At 27.7% G+C, this 7726-nt stretch overlaps 1 long non-coding RNA gene across 6 annotated transcripts; it reads left to right on the top strand.

The window, feature by feature from the left end:
- Positions 1-1926: 1926 nt before the first annotated feature.
- On the top strand, positions 1927-5488 carry LOC145001112 (uncharacterized). 6 transcript variants are annotated; one of them, XR_013661486.1, is made up of 6 exons: positions 1927-2248; positions 2361-2427; positions 2583-3378; positions 3534-3602; positions 3685-4774; positions 5276-5488. It is a non-coding gene; the product is annotated as an uncharacterized LOC145001112 (long non-coding RNA). The 6 variants fall into 6 exon arrangements; XR_013661489.1 differs by lacking the exon at positions 5276-5488 and having other exon boundaries at positions 1930-2248; positions 2583-2667; positions 2854-3378; positions 3685-4052; XR_013661488.1 differs by lacking the exon at positions 5276-5488 and having other exon boundaries at positions 1930-2248; positions 2583-2667; positions 2770-3378; positions 3685-4052.
- The last annotated feature ends 2238 nt before the right edge of the window (positions 5489-7726 follow it).

Below are 7726 nucleotides of genomic sequence, written 5' to 3'. Positions count from 1 at the left end.
AATAAATTGAACCATATAAATTTTAAAATCAATAAGCAAGAACTATGCTAGTTGTATCCATTCTTGTTTTATATAGTTGTGAAGTAATATTGTTGCTCATGTGAATCTAGAGACAATGATTAAAGCATCTTCATATATAACATTTTTTATTCCAACCAAAATCATAATTATATAGTACAAATTTGGATAATAAGAAAGAATAAAATGAAGTAATATTCCTTACCATAAACTTTCATATTTCCTTCTCATCATCATCTTCCTCTTTGTTATTACTTATGCTCTCCATCGACAATCTTTTTGTTTGAAGTTTCTAATCTACCTCTCAACTACTCACACAATTCTTTAAACCATTCTATTAAAAATCTACCATTGTATATATATATATATATCAATTTTAATCATTTGATGTCATAAGAACCAATAAGTATCATAAGTTAAAAAAAATTATTGAGTGGTAGTTGTTAATTAGATGCTAGTGAAAAGTTATGTAAGTTTAAATAGATATTATGGAATCATTATTATAAATAAATATTAAAATACATAGAAGTTTTAAATGATTGTGGTGATAGAAAAAATGCATCCCTTATAAGTATACGAGGCGAATTCTCGCACATTGTGTGCAAATATAATTATATGATTAAAATAATAAAATTTTACAAATTATGATTTATTATTTCAGTAGCAAATGAAAACTTGTAGTCCACCTATTAGTTTTATTAACTGTAATAAGCTTATATCATTGGTTATTTCTACTATTAATTGGTGGTTTTATAGACCATTTTATGTTGTATAAATTGTATATCAAACATATGTTGATATATATATATATATATATATATATATATATATATATATATATATATATATATATATATATATCAAATAACAAAGTAGTATGTAAAAATAAATACTATAAGTTTTGATGATATAATAGACCGTTTTAAATTGTGCAATTATATATAAAACATATGTTGATTTGTATATAAAACAAATAAGAAATAATAAGGAAAAACACTACAACTTTTAACAATATAAAAAACATTACAAAATTTAGTATAACATTTACATCAAACAAAATTTATTAAACACTTATAAATCATTTAAAAGAAATATTTAAAAATCAATATACATTTGATATATAGAAATATTGTTACAAAAAAATCACGTTGAAATAACCATTGATGTGACAAAACTCATTTTTTTCAACTCTTTTCATATTTGAATCACAAATATTTTCAAACATATTTTGATCAAAACTTATTTATATAGTATAAATATAGCTATAGTGTGTATAAATAAGCGAAAAACTAAAAAGCATTGAGCATTAATAAACATAAGCTAAAAAGAGCTTTTGGATATAGTGGAAAATAAATGAACATGGCTAATTATATTAAATTTGGAATCAAAACTAGATTTAAAATAGAGAACTCTTGAGTTGTAATAGGAGTTTCAAACACTTGATTTGTATGCAATAATGTAATATAATTATTAGAACATATAATTAAAATAATGATTTTTGATTAAGTTGTAACTAATTTTATAATTTTTTGTATACAATAAAATAGATTTAATACATTGTGTTTAAATTGAACTAAATAAAGTTTTTAACTTAATAATAATTATAGGTAATTTTAAATGATTTCCAAATAATTTATTTAAATATTATTATTATTATTATTATTATTATTATTATTATTATTATTATTACAAATAACAATCATCATTTAAAATAAAATAATATATTTTGTAGTTTTACTTTATTTTAAACTATTATTATTAGATATACTAATTTACGACTTCTAGTTGTTTCCTATTAGTCCATTTCAATTTTTTATTTTTTTTAATATTTTGTTGTTACTTTTTTGCTTTGACTTGTTGTCTACGTGCTGAAATTGACCTTATACGTGTTTCTACTCCACCGCCTTATCTCCCTTTTATCTCTTTCTTTCTGGATTATTCCACCACTATAATAATCGCCGATTTTTGCAACGTTTTGGACCTTTTCATTTGTTTCTCCAATCCATATAATCACCGTCTCACCTATTAGTATCCAGAAGCATCCGATTGATCTTCACAACCTAGGCACACCTTCACATCTTCTCTACCTCCGATCGACGACTTTCAACGATGTTTCGAGAAAGGTTGATGCCTCCCTTCCCTTCTTGCGACATCCAAAGATCGAGTGAGAGAGGAGTGTAAAACAGACATCGCATCTCGTACCTTCTTCTTCTTCTTTTATTGTCTGAAGGTCTTATTTACTTTAGTTTCACATTTACATGAGTTTATTTGGATTTCACCCTTGATATTAGAATAGGAATTGAGTTATAGAATATAACTTTATGTTATTTGTGGTTTTTTAGTTTTGAACACCAACTGCTCGACAAAAGTCCTCAATGAAAAATTAGATCAAGAGCGTGTTTCTACTTGGTAAACTATGTCATCAATATCTTCTTCTTACATTACACTTTTATTTGTTACATGATTGTAAATACATAGGCACCTTCCATGTTTTTTTACTGTTGTTTTGATCTACCATCTTCCTGCCTGATTGTTAATTATGTTGTGTATGTTTGTATTCGGAGATGGTGGAAGATGTTGATTATTCTCTGAAATGGACTACAACAACAAATCATAGTTACGTGCAAACTCTATGCTTTGCTTCTTACAGTAAGTTTTTTTTTTTAAAGTTAGAAATTGCAACCATTGGTTAATGGTGATAGAATATTGATCAAATATATAATCAATTTCACCAATATGTTGCATTTGTAGTTCTTTCTACAAAATGACCCAAAATAGAATGGAGAATCAGGTACAATGATCAATTTATCAACTGATAAGCTTCATCTCTGACAGGGGATGCTTTTAATTTCTCACAATGTATGTCGTTTGTAATTTTGCTATGCTTGCTTACCATGTTCAATTGAAGACACAAATTCTGCCCTAATTCGACAATTTTGAAATTTCACCTGCTTCTGTATGAAGGTGTAATTCCTCAAGAATACATACTCATTAAATGGTTGACTCTTGATCGTGCTACGTTTAATAGGTTATCCATTCTGTTTTCTCTCTATGTTTTATCCGAGTGAATGGTTTTTCTTTCATCATTCATTTTTTTATAAATTATTAATATGTTCTTTCAGTCTACAGTTTCTATCAAATTATCAATTGATTTCTCATTTTTAATTGCATTTTTTCTTTTATGTGTTATGTAATAAGTGTGATACTTTTACTAATATTAATATCTCCTTGAAGGCTCGAAGGTCATTTTGATCACTTAAAGGCTTTATTAGGCTTCAAGCAGTTGTTCGTGGTCAAATGGTCAGACTTTCTACAAGTTGTCCTCAAATGCTTGAAAAAATACCTCTACAAGAACATTTGGTAACTCATCCTTTTTATTTATTTCTTTTTAGTTATCTCTCTTATCATACAATATCTTCCCCCTTTTTTACTTCAATTTGTCCTGTTATACATATTTACTAATTTCACGGTGTTGTATTTTCTATCTAACTGATATTCTCTTACTGCTTTGTTAGCAAAAGGACCATGCTCACTTGCTTTAAACTTCCCTGAAAAATCTTTTAACAAAAGCATTTGGTGTTAAGGTAGTCATTCCTATTCTACTCAAATACTTTAATTTTTATTTTCTTATGGCATCTATAATTAAATCACTTTCTATGATTTCAGGAGTCGAGCCACCACTAGGGATGAAAGTGGGTCCAAACCCGGACCGGATGGACCCGGACCCGGAAAACCCGGAACCGGTTAACGGGATTTTATAGAATCGGAAACCGGATCGGTATATAGGAACCGGTTCCGGTTCGGTTCCGGATAAAGTGGGTCTAGAACCGGAAAACTCGGAAACATCAAAGTGGGTCGGTTGGAACCGGATAAAGTGGGTTTAGAACCGGAAAACCCGGAAAAACCGGAATTTTTTGGTAATTACTTACTATTTAGTGGGTTGAACTTTGAAACTTTTCATATTGATATCCCGATTTTTGAGGACTGTAACTCATTGACTACGAAACCAAAATTAACAAAATTATAGTCTAAAATCATGTACAAACTTTAAAATACACTCTGGAAAAACCCGCATATCAATCCGACTTTTAACGAATGAGATAGCTTGTGTTAATATTTTCACATAATACAAAGTACAAAAACAAATAGCTGAAAAGTTGAAAACTTTCAGTTTTGATATCCCGACTTCGGAGGACTGTAAATCAATGAATTTTAAACCAAAAATGATAAAGTTATAGTCTAAACTCATGTGAAAACTGTAAACAAGAAGTTGGAAAAAACCATATGTCAATCCTACTTCAAATGAATTAGATATGCATGTTTTAAAATTTTCACCGAATATAAAAAACTGAAAAACTAAAAACTTCCAGCTTTGATATTTTGACTTTGGAGGACTGTAAGTCAATGAATATAAAACTAAAAATGACAAATTTATAGTCTAAAGTCATGTACAAATTGTAAACTACATGTTGGAAAAAACTGTATGTCAATTGGGGTTGAAACGAATAAGATATGCATTTTTTAAACGTTTCACAAAAACTGGTTCCGGCCCTAAAAGTGCTTCCAGTTCCAAACACCGGTTCCAGTTTTTAGACCTGGTTTACCCGGATCCGATGGATCCAAACCCGGATTACCCGGAACCCGAATAAAGCCAATTTTTAAACTCGGAACCGAACCCGGTTTTACATATTCCGGTTCTAACAGTTCCGGTTCCGATTTTCCGGTTCTAAATCTCATCCCTAGCCACCATTACTCGGTATGTTATATTTTCTATTTTTTTTGCAACTTTTAGTAGAGGTGGATGTAATTGTTTCATCAAAATAAACAATGGTGACTGTAGTGAGTTTTGTTAACCTTTTATGGAATTATAGATCTTTTCATTCGATAATTTAATGACTTAAATAAAAGAATTGATGTTTTGTCCAACTTCTTTCCTGGAATTCTAAATGGGCCAAGATTTGAACGTAATTATTGATTTGAAGGTAAAGTCTGTGTTTTATTTCATAGAAGCAAAAAACAAGCCCTTAAAAATCATACAAATTAGTTACTTAAGTATGTTTCCTTTTAAATTCATGACGTTTTCCCTAAAATCACTTTGTTTTGACTTTTCCGCAACGTAGACATGTAATTTCATATGTTATTCATATATATTCATCTTCCTTGACCTCATGAGAGTCGATTGTAGTGACTACAAGATGATATATCTAACCTTACAAAAGATTTGGTTTTACGAGTTGTTTGGGATTGCTACTTGTAGATAAACAGATGCGGGTGGATGGTTGTCAAACCACATTTCAAAAAACTTTTTGAAGTGATTATCATCCAAGATAAGCCATTTATAAAACCCCATAGAGATCACAAGAATAACATCCATACTAGAAAACCGATGACCAAACCACATTCCAAAAAACTCTCCATCGAAGATAATATAGCTTTTATGATATGATAGAAAACAAGTTTAATGTAATTAGTTCAATCTCTCAATTGAAGATAATATAGCTTTTATGATAGGATAGAAAACAAGTTTAATGTAATCAGTTCAATGTAACTTAATAAAGTCTTCATGTTTTGTGGTTTTCTTTGTCATATACAACCCCATAAAGTAGGGGTTCTTCTCTAGTTTTTAGTTAATTAAAAACTACTTGTTTAAAAAAATCATTATTATATTAAAAAAAAAACGTTATCGTACTTTATTATTTTACTTTTATTTTTATTGTTAAAGCTTATGAAATATTGGAAGATAGTGAAGGGTTCACGTAAAATAGTGATTTGAAATTCAAATTACTGTGCTAATTGTTAAGTACTAAGATTAATCTTAAAATAATAATAATAATAATAATAATAAATAAATAAATAAATAATGTTAAGAATGGGTTAGGAAGTGAGAAGTGTTACAGTATATTTTAATCACTTATATTTTCTTATAAAAGTATTAATATTTTTTTTACTTTAACTTTATTGTGAAGAACGAATAGGAAAAAAGAAATTGACTAATGTAATAAGATATAACAAAGTATTTATTTTTATTACTATAAAAAAAATTTAAAATGGATACATGCATATAAATTTTGTAATAACATAATGAATGTATTTTTATAACACATAAATAATCTTTGATTTTCAGCAATAGTCATATCATAATTAAAAATCATTCGTTGTAATTCGTCCTTATCACCAACAATTTGGAATAATAATTGTAAACCACTTTTATAAAATTCAATTATCAAAAGTTTCATCGATGTTATTTACAACAAAATAAACAATAGAAACTAACATAGCATATAACTAACAAAATAAAATACATGTTGAATAATATTCTCTTGGACAGAAAAGTAGATTGTCTTAACATAAAAGAGAAAGTCGACATAAAGATACATACATGTTAACAAAGTTAACTACTCTAATTGATAAATAACATAAATGTTGATTCACCAAAAGCTCACGAGAAGTAATTATTAGTCTCACTTCATCATCTTGTGATTATAAAAAGATTCATACAACATAAAATTAAAAAAAATTGTCTCAAGTATACCTTTACACATATACCCAAAATTGAAACTTGGTTAATATTTAAAACTTTAGACACACCAAATTTACATTTACTTGCATTTACATTTGGAAAAACTGATATTTTCTCTCTTACATCTGTGGAATCACTCACATAACTCTTCAAACTCTACCAATATGATCTATCATTTTGTGTTAACATATATGCAATATGCAAGCTACATTGTTCTTATATAGGCTAAATACTTCATTTAACCTATAAATTAAATAGCATGATTTGAAGAGTTTTAGAAGTTACAAATCACAAAATTTAAAATTATATAAGTTGAATAGTCTTGGGAGTTTCAAATGCATGAGGTTCAAGGAAAAATGCTAGCTTTATAAGATATATATCAGTCAAATGGCCACGTGTTGCGCAGTTGAATAATTATATAGTTTAATATGGTTATATATATTATGGTAAAATAAATAGTTAGTATTCTTTTTAAGCATATGGTTAATCTAGAAGTTATGATTTTAAAACAAGATGCAAACATAATTCAATTAAAAAAATTATTACATTATAATTGACACGATTTAGTCTATTCTTCATAGGTTGTACATAAAGGTTGTATGCGATTAAATAGTATCTATATTTTTTTGATTTACAAATAATTTATACTAAAAAATAATGCAAATTTATTGTTATTTTAAAATTGTAAATGTAATGTTTATGCATACATTCGTATCTAATGTAACAATGCAAAATTATCGTATGCGTTTAGTTTCTTAAATAAACCCCACAAGTGTTGAATCACCTTTTTTGAAAATTATTGAAAAGGATTAGAGAACTTACTTATTGCCTGCAATGTTTGGTAATTTAAGACATCTAATTTCACATTTTTCATTGTAGATTTTGTAGAACTTGTGAATTTCCGCCATTAAATCTCTATTCTCGATTTCTCATTCATTTTTAAAGGTTTAAAATCTTCTTTCACTCTTGGAGTTTGAGATTCTTCAAGAATTGTGGGTAGACCTCTTGTTATTGCATTCTTTAGTAAGATTAAGAGCAAATATAGTGTTGGAAACCTATCTAAAATGCACAAGTTTAGATATTATATCTTGAGACTTTAACTCCGGTAGAAAAGATTGACTTCACCGACTGATGATTAGATAACTTTGATTCATTTCTAGGGTATAATGTCTTCTTTAGTTCATCCCC

This window comes from Lactuca saligna, chromosome 6, assembly GCF_052625555.1.
Source record: "Lactuca saligna cultivar CGN05327 chromosome 6, ASM5262555v1, whole genome shotgun sequence".
Lineage (NCBI taxonomy): Eukaryota > Viridiplantae > Streptophyta > Magnoliopsida > Asterales > Asteraceae > Lactuca > Lactuca saligna.
Note: the sequence above shows the minus strand (reverse complement) of the source record. Positions and strands in the feature narration are given on the sequence as shown.